Source organism: Bactrocera dorsalis, chromosome 3, assembly GCF_023373825.1.
Source record: "Bactrocera dorsalis isolate Fly_Bdor chromosome 3, ASM2337382v1, whole genome shotgun sequence".
NCBI lineage: Eukaryota > Metazoa > Arthropoda > Insecta > Diptera > Tephritidae > Bactrocera > Bactrocera dorsalis.
Genome location: NC_064305.1, coordinates 45,665,358 through 45,681,316, shown reverse-complemented (window position 1 = coordinate 45,681,316; position 15,959 = coordinate 45,665,358). Strand labels below are relative to the sequence as shown.

The 15,959-nt window shown below is 35.2% G+C and overlaps 1 protein-coding gene and 1 long non-coding RNA gene across 19 annotated transcripts in view; one reads left to right on the top strand and one right to left on the bottom strand.

The window, feature by feature from the left end:
* The window catches only part of LOC115066185 (synaptic vesicle 2-related protein), a 795,221-nt gene that overhangs the window by 401,346 nt on the left and 377,916 nt on the right, over nucleotides 1–15,959 (bottom strand). The gene's annotated exons all lie outside the window — the stretch shown is intronic.
* Nucleotides 13,233–15,908, top strand: LOC125777208 (uncharacterized). Its single transcript, XR_007422163.1, has 4 exons — nucleotides 13,233–13,349; nucleotides 13,415–13,482; nucleotides 13,564–13,595; nucleotides 13,650–15,908. It is a non-coding gene; the product is annotated as an uncharacterized LOC125777208 (long non-coding RNA).

Sequence of the window (15,959 nt, the reverse complement as noted above, 5' to 3'; positions counted from 1 at the left end):
TGTCTTCGGTCATAAAATCCTTAAAATTTTCCCATAATTGCAGTGGATCAGATGGAAAACATGTTGCAATAATAAAAGCAAATAATGTTCGTATTTGATGAGGAGAACCTGTTGCTGATGCATCCCTAAGTGTCGCGTCCCAGTGATTATCATCTTCCAGTAAATGCAATTCCTGACATGCTTGACGAAAAGTGTGACACCGTTACCTCTTTTCAAACTCAAAAAAGATGTAGGCCCACGAACATGAATCAATAATAGACGCAAATAAAAACATTCAGCATGACTGGGATGCACTGTGTAAAGACGTCCAATGACATCACTTTCAAAAATGCCAGCAAAACCTTGAACTGGTCTTCCTTGCTTACGTCTGTTCCATTTCTTTCCAGATGCATTCCAAGTGTAATATGTTGGTACTTGTGAATAAAGCAATGTTTTGGCAAATTGATAATTTTGACACAATACGAAACAATTGATGGTGGTCGCTCTACAAATTGCTGTGCAGTATCAACTGTGAAATATACACGTTGTCCCTTTTGCAAATGTACTGACATATGAATAACTGTCGGATTCCGATCATGAATTGAGAACGATAATATTCTCCAAACTGCCTCATTGCTACCTTCCCATTTCATATTGTGTTATTTCATAATTTTGGTTCTCTGCAACACCAAAGACAGCCATGTCGCTGCCTTTATTTACATACTTGCAGATATATTAAATCGATTTCGCAGAATTGCAATATTCTACATTGATATGAGCTTTGAATGCTTTTGATAGTATTGGCGAAAAGGGGACAACCCACATATTATGAACTGTAATATCTAGATTATTGACTCGTAGATTTATTGATTTGCCATTATCATCTGTTGAGCGTCGGTGATACCATGGGTAACCATTTTTTCCATTAATTGTCTCGGAAATCAAATCTCTGGGATACCGCTTCGTGCATATCCCATCTTTCATACATGGCCAATTAATATTTAGAACACCACATGGTCTATGAATCATACTTTTTGTAACAAGATCAAATAAACCTGTATCGATTTCCTGATCAGGAATTTCTGCTGAGATGATGTCATCTATTTGATCGCTTGTTATTTTGTTGACTAACCATACCAAAATATGGGCATGTGGTAATCCTCTCTTTTGTCATTCCATCGAATACATCCAACATCGAATTCGCCGAAAACTTGATGTTTAACAATAAAATCCATCAATGACTTCAGCTTCTGTCTAAATACTCGTCCAGTTACGGTCTGTAGAAGAATGCCCTTCGTATAAATATTGATTGATTTTGTCCCATTGTGGATTACATATAAATGTAATAAACAAATCTGGTCGACCATACAAACGAACATAGCAAATGGCATCTTGTGCATATTCATGTATGTGCCTTGGACTGCCTGTGTAACTTGCTGGTATAATAACAACTTGTCCAACATTGTCAACATTTCCATCATTATTGATTGCATCGGGGAGATGTATACACTCTTCTGATCGCAACTTCCGTTGATTGAATTGAGTAAAGTTCAAGCGCTCTGTTTCTATCTTTGCATACATGTCTACGACATATTGATGAAAGAGTCTCCGACATTTCAAAATATGATTTTCCTGATTTTGTCGCATCATAATTCTATGCGCATAACCACAAACTTATGCAAACTGTAATCAATTGCGTGATTATATCTAAATCCAGCACCAACAACAACAAACACCATTAACGTAGATTTGTGCGGGACGCCTTTTAACATTTTGATTAATACTTGTCGGCCTACGATCTGAACCCGATCTTGCAACACGTTCCCTTGTATTTGCAATCTCTAGTTCTCGCTGTACTTGCGATTGATTTTCCCAGCAAATTCTGGACTCGAAAAGCTGAAAATGTGTCAAAATTCAATTAAAAACTGGCCAAAAAATCCAAGTAATTTTTAGCTCACTGATCGGACATTAAACAAAAAAAATTCACTCAATTTTTCAATTTTTTTCACAAAATATCAAATTTGTGATTATGTCACTTGTAACAATCAAAACACTTGTTTAGCAAAACAATCGATTTTTATCTCAGTAATATTGTTTTTTTTAAATTTAGTTTAACAAAATATTCAAATTAAAACGATGATTAGAACGAAAATTAATTTATTTTTATCAAAATACTCACCAAAAAATGCGAAGAAATTAATATTTTCAAAAATCGATTATGATAACATCAATCACCAATGACGTTCAAAGAGAAAAGAGAAATGATAACAAATTGCTATTTGCATCACTCCGTGCAATGGTCTCCAATACACAAACGATCAAAATGTATTCAATATATATATTATATATATAATTATATTAAATAACACTGCAATTTCGGGCATACATACATACATATGTGCATATATTAAATTAATAAAGGACATAATACGCTCATTGTGGTTTCCTTTGAGGGAATAATGTAAATATATTTTATGTGCATGTAGCACGCTCGTATGCCTCGTAATGTTGTTGCTTTATGTTTAGTGGCTATATTTTTTGTTCGAGCCCGTTTTTTGTTTAACTTTGTTTTTATTTATGTTTTGTTTTATGGTCTCACGCCCGTATGTCTGTATGTTATCTGTTGTATCTGTTGACTGTTTTGTATATTTTGATTTATTATTTAATTTGTTTTATTTTTGTCACTTCACATTCTCTGTTACCACCGTGAATTTTCATAAATTTCCTTACGTACATACGTACGAATATATGCAAATATATTTTTTAGTACACTATACTGAAGTTTTTTTTTGTTGTATATACATATGTATATGTTGGTTTTTTCTTTATTGTTTTTTTTTTTGTTCTGGTGAGGTCACTGCACTCTACTTGTTTGTTTTTTTTTTTGGTTTTTGTTTGCACTGCACACTTTTATGGTGTTGTTTGTTTGTATATATATTTATTTTACCACTAAAGAGCACTTTTATAGTCACCGCACAATTATTATTATCTTTTGTATGTTCTTATATACATATGTATTTAGTTGAAAAATTAGTTGCTTTGAAGTTTTTTGTTTAATCCATAGTGCCTATCACTATGGCTCGAAGGACCATGAATAAACGAGGGTAAGAAAAATATTCTTATATTTTTCTGTACAATTTTATTTAATTACAAGATAAATATTGACAATTCGTATTTAACAATAAAATGGCATTCGCTACATGCCAAAATATGATTTAATAAATTAATCGTATTTGGATGAAAAGTGGAAGAATCCCGGTCAAACTAATTGTTGTACGCCGCATGCAGGATTGACCCGATTTACAGTGTAACGGGTGATTTTTTTGAGGTTAGGATTTTCATGCATTAGTATTTGACAGATCACGTGGGATTTCAGACATGGTGTCAAAGAGAAAGATGCTCAGTATGCTTTGACATTTCATCATGAATAGACTTACTAACGAGCAACGCTTGCAAATCATTGAATTTTATTACCAAAATCAGTGTTCGGTTTTTTTTTTTTTTCGGACAAATTTTGTTCAGCGATGAGGCTCATTTCTGGTTGAATGGCTACGTAAATAAGCAAAATTGCCGCATTTGGGGTGAAGAGCAACCAGAAGCCGTTCAAGAACTGCCCATGCATCCCGAAAAATGCACTGTTTGGTGTGGTTTGTACGCTGGTGGAATCATTGGACCGTATTTTTTCAAAGATGCTGTTGGACGCAACGTTACGGTGAATGGCGATCGCTATCGTTCGATGCTAACAAACTTTTTGTTGCCAAAAATGGAAGAACTGAACTTGGTTGACATGTGGTTTCAACAAGATGGCGCTACATGCCACACAGCTCGCGATTCTATGGCCATTTTGAGGGAAAACTTCGGACAACAATTCATCTCAAGAAATGGACCCGTAAGTTGGCCACCAAGATCATGCGATTTAACGCCTTTAGACTATTTTTTGTGGGGCTACGTCAAGTCTAAAGTCTACAGAAATAAGCCAGCAACTATTCCAGCTTTGGAAGACAACATTTCCGAAGAAATTCGGGCTATTCCGGCCGAAATGCTCGAAAAAGTTGCCCAAAATTGGACTTTCCGAATGGACCACCTAAGACGCAGCCGCGGTCAACATTTAAATGAAATTATCTTCAAAAAGTAAATGTCATGAACCAATCTAACGTTTCAAATAAAGAACCGATGAGATTTTGCAAATTTTATGCGTTTTTTTTTTGTACGCCGCATGCAGGATTGACCCGATTTACAGTGTACAAGCGAGAGTTGATTGCAGCGCGAGATCGGTGACGAAAAAACGTATGTATGTTGCTGTGCGCACTGTATGTAACGAAGTGTCGAGCGAATGTGAGAGACGAATTGTGAGGCGCCGACAAGGCGTAGTGTACTTGCGCAAGTTTATGATCGAATTGAATCCGCAATCCTTTTTCCCAGCCTTTTTGTTATGTGGGTTGATTGATGTGGATGTGTGTTGAGTTGTGTTGAGTGGTATCAGCTGTGGTGAATTGCGCTGTAGCATTAGGATGCGCTAGTTTTACCGGGTAGAGGGGGTGGATGCTTAACTCATTTAAACAATATCAAACAGCGGTATTGGCTGAAACGAAATCCACATTGCATAATGCAATAATGTGTAGAATATCGGCATCATTACTATTGCTTAATGATGAGAAGAAAACCAAAAAAAAGAGTGAGCTGTCAGTTGGCAGATGTGAAACATCGAAATTAGCTTATAGAAGTAATAGGCTAAAAATTACAGATTATGACAGGAACTAAATATGGTACACAATGAAAGAATACAATATTATGAACTTTTTCCAGAAAATGATGATAGATCGTTTATTCGATAAACATTTATTTTCTTTATATACAAAATTGTATCCGAATATTTGTTTAAAATCACGTAAACTCAATTATTTTCATCAGTGACTTCCATAACAGTTACATTCGAAGTTGCCTCTGACGGTATTACTGCGACAATTAGTCGATAATAACTGAAGTATGTTACAAAAGTATTAGACATCACATTATCAAGATATCTAATAAATACAGCATCTATTGTTGTTCCATATCTTGTAGTACATTCTCTCGGATTGTTGTTTTTTTCCAGCTGAAATTCTTCTTCTAATGTCAAGAAGTTTCTTAATTGACTTCGACTACTGAAGATCGATTACAAAAAATCGATTATTTTACGAGAAAATTCGATTTTCGAGTAGAATGGGAATCGAGTTTACCATCCCCACTGGCAGCCATGGGTGCACATATAATAACCTCCGCACAATAACCACCAAAAAAAGATGATTTTTTTCCATGTTATTTATAGGGAAAGCAGAAAATTTGAAAGAGGCACCTCTTAATATTAATATTAAGAGCTCATCTTTTGAGTGACGTTGTTTTTCACATTTTCGAAAGTTTTGAGCCTGTTTTTCAGTTGAAAAAAAAGGTTGCCTCAGAATGACACACCCTAATACATACGTTTCCTTCTCTTCGCTTCACGCTGTTTCAATTTTTCTACGTTCCGCTCTCTGTACCATTTTTGTCGTTCGTTATTATTATTATTTACTGTAAAAAAAATTATAATGTTAATAAATGTTAAAATGAAAATTTTACTCTGGTACTATTATATTATAAAAATCTTACATAACATCAATAGTATGTCTTGTATTTAGCTGATCTTAGTGATGTCCAGTTTCAATAATAATATTTTGTGACCACTCTGATGATTGTTGGGTACTGAAATATTTATCTTATATATAAAAATGAATCGCAAAATGTGTTGATAAGCGCATAACTCAAAAACGCCTGGACCAATTTTGCCAATTCTTTTTTTAAAATCTTCGTTGGGGCTCAAGAATGGTTTCTACGGCAAGAAAAATCCAAATAATTGCCGGAAAACCCCTAAACCCCTTTTTCTTTTTCCCATACAAACGAATGATTGTTTGTTTATTAGTAACGCTAAGGGAACGACTGAACCAATCTTGATGAAATTTTCAGAGAATGTTCTGTGTGGATCGGGGAAGGTTTAGAAATAAAAAAACGAAATACTTTTCATGAGGAAAAGTCGGAAAATTGGACGATTCCAAAAAGTTAATTTTTTCATACAAATTTTTTTTTTCAATTTTTTTTGTTTTGTTTTTCAATTATTTGAATCGTTCAAATTTGTTGTTTGCTTCAAAAATTTTTTAAAATTATTCAGTGAAAATGTTATGTGTGTTGCACACAAAGTGATCAATTACAGATTGAAATTTGAAATATCGGTCGGAGTTCTTTTTGGCATCAACATACATTAGCAGCGCAAGGCACTTGACCGAGTACTCCCAAGATGCGATGGCATACGTGCGGTATTATGGATCGCGGTCAATCAGCAAGCGATCGTCACGATGTCACATCAAGACTTTTCAAGCAACAGCTTCGATGGACTTTATCTAGAAGCAACGTATATATGGTGCTATTAGATGCTAGATGTATGTACTCTGTTGAGTGGCAAAAGAGAGGTTTGCCCCACGCACACATTCCTTTTTGGATGGTGGTTACACCAGATCAAATTGATGAAATCATTTCTGCTGAAATTCCTGATGCAGAGAAAGATCCAGTATTATACGAAGTGATGAAAACCATTATGGTTCATGGGCCTTGCGGATACCACAATCCCACTTCGATTTGTATGTCTGACAATAAATGCACCAAACGCTATCCACGTGCTTCGGAAACACAAACTAGAAATGATGGATATCCACTTTATCGGCGTTGCTGACTAGACGAGAATGGCAGAATATTCAGCTTTCAATTTAGAAGAGTGAATATCGAAGTATTTTATTGTCTAATTCATATTCAAAGCGCATTTCAATGTTGAGTGTTGCAGTTTGCTGTAATCAATAAAATACGTTTGTAAGTACGTCACCAAAGGAAGCAACATGGTGGTTATTGGTCTTGAACGATACGGTTGATACGTGAACTGCACTTTTTTGCAATTTATGAACGTTTTCCGACTGTTGTGCGTCTCGCAGTTAATTTGGAGAATGTCCAAAGAGTGTATTTCAACTAGTGATGAGCGATATTTCACTACCGGTGATTTTTTCACTGTGATTGAAAAATCGCAAATCGCAACTGCGATCACTTTTTATAAATAGCAGTTCGCTTCTATGAACTGCGATTGCGATCGCAGTTCGAACCAGTGATTGCGATCGCAGTTCGAAACTGTGATCGCAGTTCGAACCTGTGAATTACGATCACAATAGCAAATAGCAGAAAAGTAACAACTTTCTTCAGGGTATTGTATATATCGTATATGCTATTTGGCGTCATAGCGGTTTGAAGTTTTGAGTGTAACATTCTTATAATTTTTAATAATGGCAGGAAATGTATCAAGGAAAAGAAGTGAAGTGTGATGTTTGAAGTGGTAGATGAAATATAATCAAAATGGAATATTTTAATTTGTTTTAATACAATTTTTAATTTTACTTATTGTTAAAACCAAATTTGAAAGCTTTTTGTGATGAAAACAAGAATTGTAACTAATTAATTTCAGACAAAATATGGAATAAAAAAATTACAGGTTTTTAATATTTTCCCAAAGATTAGGAAACTCCCGTTATTAATTTGGTCTTGAAAATATTATTAGCGAGTATTCAAAACATTCTGATGGATTATGGAGTTTATAGTTTTTCTTTGAAAATTTTAAAAGCGGATCATACCAACATACAAATGAACTATGCAATAAGCTCTAAGTTTCAGGTAGCCGAACCGCTCCAACATTTGCGAAAATGTAGTGAAAAGAAAGGCGTAAAAACTTGACTCGAATTACAGGAACCAAAAGAGAATTTACCGCCAATAACGACAAAAGGTTCAGTCGTTCCCACGACAGTCGGGTGTACGTAACTGGACGGGACCCGGACTTGTATTCGGCCAAACACTGTCAAATCGGCAGAATCTGCCGCTACAACAACAACAACAAAAGGTTTCCGTTTTAACGTCGACTTAGTTGGGATCGCAATAGCAATATAAAATCACAGTGATTTAAAAATAGCAATCACTGAAATCACGGTGATTTAAAAATCGCAATATCGCTCATCTCTAATTTCAACCCAGGGAATACAGTACAGCCAATGGAAACACTCCACGCCAGCACTCCAACACGCCAGCAACAAAATTAACATTTACGAGTTTTTGCCCAACTTTCGTCAGTGACTCGAATTACAGGAACCAAAATAGAATTTACCGCCAATAACGACAAAAGGTTCAGTCGTTCCCACGACAGTCGGGTGTACGTAACTGGACGGGACCCGGACTTGTATTCGGCCAAACACTGTCAAATCGGCAGAATCTGCCGCTACAACAACAACAACAAAAGGTTTCCGTTTTAACGTCGACTTAGTTGGGATCGCAATAGCAATATAAAATCACAGTGATTTAAAAATAGCAATCACTGAAATCACGGTGATTTAAAAATCGCAATATCGCTCATCTCTAATTTCAACCCAGGGAATACAGTACAGCCAATGGAAACACTCCACGCCAGCACTCCAACACGCCAGCAACAAAATTAACATTTACGAGTTTTTGCCCAACTTTCGTCAGTGATCCGTTTGCGAGGAGATTCGGAAATACCTGGGTATTATGCATGGAATGCATCGTTGAAGAAATAATTACACAAGGCCAACCAGTAAATGGACATCCAGGTGTGTTATCAACTAATGCATTAAGATGAATTTACACAATCCACCCAAAAAACGACGATTATTTCTACCTTCAGTTGCTATTGATAAATGTACGCGGTACAACATCATTTGAGTCATTGCGTACTGTGAATGATACGGTGTGTGCAACTTATTGAGAAGCAAACCAGCAATTACAATTGCTGGAAAATGATAATCACTGGAATGCAAATGAAGTTCGCACACTTTTCACGATAATCATCACGACATACCAGCCTTCAAATCCGCGTCTATTATGGGATACGAATAAAAGTGAAATTGCCGAAGACATTTTACATCTAAAAATTGAATATGGATAAATTCCGGTTGATACTTCCGGTGGTTTGATATCTATTCCATCTGCCGTTTATCGATTCACGAAAGATGAACTCGTCACGAATGTTTATCCGAACATTGGCCAAATTATCTTAACTACGATTCCCTGAGTGCACGTGCAATGATAGCTGCCCAAAATACCGATGTTGATGACTTAAACTGGAAGATTCAAACTCAAATTCCGGGAGAATTGTTTGGTATGCCACCGCATCATTTGCATCTCAAAGTTTGGTCTGTCGTTATTATGCTTCGCAATCTACTAGCGCCGAAACTGTGTAATGGAACCCGACTGATTGTGACGCAGCTATCGAATACAAGGGGGCAGAATGCTTGATTCTACGAATTTGTTTGAGTTCTCACGATTTTCCATTTCAGTTCAAACGGATTCCGTAAAAATAGCATTTGAGATGACAATCATCAGGACGCAAGGATAGTCGCTAGAAGTGTATGGCATAAATTTTGAGCTGCTGCTTGAGTTGGAAAACTATCTTCTCTGTACATTTACGCACCGGAACAGAAACCAAAAAATGTTGTTTATCAAACTGCGTTACATTGAAAATAAAAGAAATGATAAATTTAACTTTCTTTTCATTTCAAAACACATACATACATATGTAATTTCACGCAGGAAAACGGCTGCGGGGTCAGCTAGTAATAAGATAAATATTTAATACTTATATAAATATAGTTAGATAAATATTTAATTTTAATACCTAAATTTTCTTATGGGTTTGTTTATTGTAGGGCAATAAACACAACTGCCTGAGGACTCGAGGTCAGCTTGGCCAGCTGAACTCAGGCCCGGTGACGTCACGATCTTCATTAATAACGGGTGATTTTTTTGAGGTTAGGATTTTCATGCATTAGTATTTGACAGATCACGTGGGATTTCAGACATGGTGTCAAAGAGAAAGATGCTCAGTATGCTTTGACATTTCATCATGAATAGACTTACTAACGAGCAACGCTTGCAAATCATTGAATTTTATTACCAAAATCAGTGTTCGGTTCGAATTCGGTTTATCGACAAATTTTGTTCAGCGATGAGGCTCATTTCTGGTTGAATGGCTACGTAAATAAGCAAAATTGCCGCATTTGGGGTGAAGAGCAACCAGAAGCCGTTCAAGAACTGCCCATGCATCCCGAAAAATGCACTGTTTGGTGTGGTTTGTACGCTGGTGGAATCATTGGACCGTATTTTTTCAAAGATGCTGTTGGACGCAACGTTACGGTGAATGGCGATCGCTATCGTTCGATGCTAACAAACTTTTTGTTGCCAAAAATGGAAGAACTGAACTTGGTTGACATGTGGTTTCAACAAGATGGCGCTACATGCCACACAGCTCGCGATTCTATGGCCATTTTGAGGGAAAACTTCGGACAACAATTCATCTCAAGAAATGGACCCGTAAGTTGGCCACCAAGATCATGCGATTTAACGCCTTTAGACTATTTTTTGTGGGGCTACGTCAAGTCTAAAGTCTACAGAAATAAGCCAGCAACTATTCCAGCTTTGGAAGACAACATTTCCGAAGAAATTCGGGCTATTCCGGCCGAAATGCTCGAAAAAGTTGCCCAAAATTGGACTTTCCGAATGGACCACCTAAGACGCAGCCGCGGTCAACATTTAAATGAAATTATCTTCAAAAAGTAAATGTCATGAACCAATCTAACGTTTCAAATAAAGAACCGATGAGATTTTGCAAATTTTATGCGTTTTTTTTTTTAAAAAAGTTATCAAGCTCTTAAAAAATCACCCTTTATTAATCATATAGTATAAGGCAGGGATGGGCACATTTTTAGCCCGCAAAGTTAGCAAAGTGCGCACGGAGGCTAGATTAGGGGAATATCAGTTTACGGAGAGAAGGGCATAACAGGTTGCGAAAAGTTGCGAAAAAAATCAATTACATTCCTCCGTAACTTAATGTTCATCGCAGAGTGCAGAGATAATGAGATGTCCAACTCCTCTCTCACTGGAAGTGAGAGAACAATTGCTAAACGTCAAAACCACCTAAACTTTGACAGTTGACTGGATTGAGGAGGTTTTAACGTTTAGCAATTGGAAAAGAGGGACTACCAGATTAAAATCCCGCCAAATTATTATTCGAATGGAGACATTTTTCATTTTTTGTCTCCATTTGTAACGGCCATTAGTTCGAAGAAAAGGGAAGGCGCAACAGCACGTAAATTGAAAGATGTGAGTATATTTTAATTTAATAATAAATAAACTTGCATTTATTTAATACTTTTTTATTTATTTTTCAGATAAAATGCCGAAAACAACCAGCTGTTGGAGAAAGTGTATTGTTGGCTGCAACGAGGGAGGAATGTGGTGTTTGTGAATTCGTGAAAAATTTCTATGAATTCAGTGTTTCGAATGTGCAATGAAAATAGTAATTTTGGATAATTAAATTGAATTTTCGTGTGTTTTTAAATGTGATGTGCTGAACAAGTAGAGCGCGACAGACTGCAAGCGACATCTGTCAAATATAAATACACACGTTTTTATGGACACAGTTATGTAGTCGTGCAGCTGCCTCAATAACTGTGTCCTTAAGAACATGTGTATTTTAATATTTGACAAATGTCGCTTGCAGTCTGTCGCGCTCTACTTGTTCAGAGCGTAACTGTCAATTTATTGCCATTGCCGTTAATTAATTAAATAAATTATTTTAAAGTAACAATTTATAATTGAATATTTATGATAGTTATAAAAAAGTCGTACTTTAAATATTCATTAAATATACACTTTTTGCAAGAGAATAGGGTTTTGAAAATAAAGTTAGATGAAAAAAGAGCAGGAAAATAGAAGTTTAAAGGCCCAGTTAGTTGAAATGGCCGCAGAGTTAGAAAGATGTAGGGAACAGCTAAGGAATAGCTCGTTGAGGGAACAGTCAGACCCTCTTTCTTTAGTTTGCAGCAAAGTTCCTCCTCAGTTAGGTGCTTGCATTAGGAGTAGTTTTATAAATAGTAATCGCCGTACCCATGGTCGGCGATATGACAATTTTTTTAAAACGATAGCTTTGGGTGTATTTTTTCTATCGCCAGTTGCTTATCGGCATTTAAAGCACCAATTAGATTTTCCATCCGAAAGTACTTTGGAAAACTTTGTTACTACTATTGCAATGACTATAATGGTGCAAGGGTGGGACCAAGGCTCTCCACCTATAGGCTTATTTTTTCGTGAAAGGTTCCTGCAAAGGGGATGTCCTCAAAAAATACATTTTTGAAGCCGTTACCCAACTGCAAAATATAGGACTAATTCCTTGCCATTTTGTTTGCGACCAGGGCACCAATTTTCAGAATTTCGCTAATTTGTTAGGTGTTTCAGCGTCACGGCCTTTTTTTAATGTTAATGGCAAGGAGGTGTATTTTTTTTACGATAGCCCCCATTTGATAAAAAACTAGTTGTAACTGTTTACAAAATTTAAAAAATACGGTTTTCTTTAAAAATAGTCGGGTAAGTTGGTCGGATATTGTTCATTTTTATGAAACCGACTCTAAGTCTAGTTATCGGTGTGCGCATAAATTAACCGATGCTCATATTTATCCTTCCAAAAAATGAAGGTTAAATTCGCGTCTCAAGTATTGAGTAATACGGTCGCTTCTGGTATGTTGTCCCTATATAGCTCGGGAGCCTTAAGCTCGAATAGTAGGAGCTTTATTAATACCGCGGAATTCGTTTCGTTTTTTAATAAATTATTTGATATTTTAAATAGCAGTTTCGTTGAGGCTGTTGTACCCACTAAAAAAGTGTTTGTAGGTTCCCCTGAACAGTTAGAGTTTTTAAATGAGGCAGAACATGTTTTAAATACTATTCGCGTCGTAGACGATTTAGAAAGCAACACAACTAATAATTTTAGTTTTATAAAGGGGTGGGTGTTAAATATTAACAGTTTAAGACGATTGTGGCGATATTTGTCACACTCAGGTTTTCCGTACTTGAAGACGAGACGTAAATAAACTTATTAATGGGTGATATAGGCCTAAAGGGGAACCGAGCACCCAAAACTAACTTCGGTAACGCGCCGCTTTGCATACCTCCTGGGTGGTGTGGAAAGTGCAATTGGGCATTTTAATTTAAATGCCCAAAAATTCTTATTTTGTTCGATCTGGCCACAATGGAAAATGTTATAAAAAACGCTTATTTTGAGGCGCTCTCACACTGGAATAAGTTGGGCATCCCATTATCCCTGGCAGAGTGGTTGCGGCAATACTGACATTGTACACAAATTAAAGAGCGAAAGTTTACCCTGCAAGACGGAGGTAACAGATTGCACAAACACATTGAAACATTTTCAGCTGTTCACTAACACTGTTACATTTTCTGGAATTTTCAATGGAATGGGAGAATACGTAAGTAAGATAGAGAAAAACTATCGACATTATAAACATATTGTAATGTTAACTTGTTAGAATAGGAGAGGCGAATACCCAATATTTCAAGAAGAATAAACGAAAAGCGCAGTTTATTTTGGATTTTAAAGAGGTAAGTTCGCTATTTGATAATATGATATTTTATAATTAATTTCTAATTTATATATATATATTATTAATTTCTTTTATATAGAGAAAACGAAAGAGGTTAACAAGGAGAAAAAGGTAAGCATTGTGAATTTAATGTTGTGTCTATAATTAAAAATTTTAATATTACAGAAATCATTTGGACCATTGGTAAAATTCAAATCTATTGCGTGCAGCAACCAAATAATGGAGTATGTTTTAAATTATTAAAGTTAAATAGTGTATATTTCATTCAAATATTTGTTATAGATTGTGCATTTTATTTTGATTTTATTATTAAATAAAGAGAAATAATAAAAAACTGAATTTTATTTAAAAGAATTTAATTTGCTAGAAGTAACAAATGGGTAACAGATAATCTTGTTACTGCTTGTTCTTCCTAACATGCTTATATGTTAAAGGTAACAAACTGATAACCAAAATAATAACACTAACAGATATTCAGGTAACAAATACTTTTTGTTATCCATAACACATGGGTAAACTAAGCGCTAACAAAATAATTTGTTACCCGTAACATACTGTGAAGAGATTTGCTAACAAATGTGTGTATTCTGTTAGAACAAGGCAGCATGCGATATTTGCCATTGGTTAGAGCGAGATAACCATTGAACATCAAATAGCTATGTGTTACTTTTTTCCCACTCTCTGAACAAAAGTAACAAATATTTTAACGAATGCAAAAGTGAACAATAACAATTCGCTTACACGTTTGCTAACAGCTACCCGTCTTACAGGGTACTTCATATCGGAATTGTACAGTTGTGCGAACAAAAAGAGGTAAACATAATTTGCAGGGTTTAGAGTTTCGCATTAAAATTTGTTTTTATTTACCTTTGCATGGTGGGAAATTCTAATCACTGTTAGGAAAAAATATATAAGTTATACTTGTATCTAAAAACAATTTTATTTAATAAGAAAACTGCACATTTTAAAACTTCACAACACCCATATTTGTTCCTATTTTGTTCACACCACTGTACATCACATGTACATGTGATCGATCAGTTAATGGTGGTGATGCCAGTTGTAAAAATTCATTTTAGATACAATTGGGCAAACTTTTCTCAAGTTGTGGGCTTTTATACGTACATATGCATATCTGCATATATAAAAAAGAAAATATACTTGTGACCGTTATATTTACATATTGTGTTTAAACATATTGCAGTTCCATTTAATGAAAATGCTTATATAAATATATGATTTGTGATATTTTCAGTTTGTTGTTTGTTATTTAATTGAGGTTTTTTTCTATAATTGTTTTGTTAAATTTTAAAAATCTAAGTTGCCTCTGGAAATGTATTAAAATAATAATATGCGCTATAGAAAGGGAACACATATTTTCAAAAGATAAGAAATCATCAAATAAAAATATACAATATTTGCGCGGTATGGCATTATTGATTGAGAGTGGCTAAGCACACAAATAGAATACAAACGCTATTGGCAGACACATCTTCTCACTTCGCCACGAGCGGCAAGCGTTTTGTTCTCGTTTTCATTCGAACAATGTTGCCATTACTCAATACGCATATGTAGTTTTGTACACATCTAAGTTTTCAATTATAATTTTTCATAATAAAAAATATCAAAACTGAAATCAAACTATTAAAACTAGTTTACATATTTGTAAATAATAGTATTCGATTCGGAATTTGAGTTATTTTAAGAAAATTTCAAATATATTGAAGACAATTTTTGTAATTACTACAGTATATCGAGCCTGGCAACCCTGCGGTGTGAGAGAGCAATCAGCTGAGTCGTTGGAAATTCTAGGATTGGCGGGTGGTAGAAGGGTTGTTGGCTAATTATTTACATTGCGCTCTCATAAGATTCATTTGGTCATATGTATTTGAAGAAACAGTGGTTCATAAACTGAAGTTATTATTGAAATTACTTTTTGTAAGGAAGTTTAAAGAAATAACCTGGTATGAAACTTTTTGCTTCGAAAATTATATATAAAATAAGAAGTAGGTTATCTGATTTAAATTTTGGTACTTGGTACAATAATGCGTGGAGCTATAGCAAATGGCATTAACCAAACATATAATTTATTATTTCAAATAAACATAATTAAATGCTGATATAAAGACATATTAAAAAAATGATTACTAAAATCAAATATTTATTATACTTTTTGTTATTTGTCTTACATTTTATAAATTTATAGTAGTTACAAAGAAACTTAAAATTGTTAGGCAATTTTACTGTTATTACCCACAGTGCAACTCCCCATATATGCGTGCGCTGTCATTTGTAAACATGGTGTGGATACGTTGCTCTTACTTCCCTCTTCATGTTTGCCCGCGATGATCCCCTCACCTAGCCCTCAAAATGTGCACTCGTGTCCGCACGGGCAAATGCCACTGAGGGCTAATATGCCCATCCCTGGTATAAGGTATAATTGTTAATAACAAAGCAGTATATGGTGAATGAATA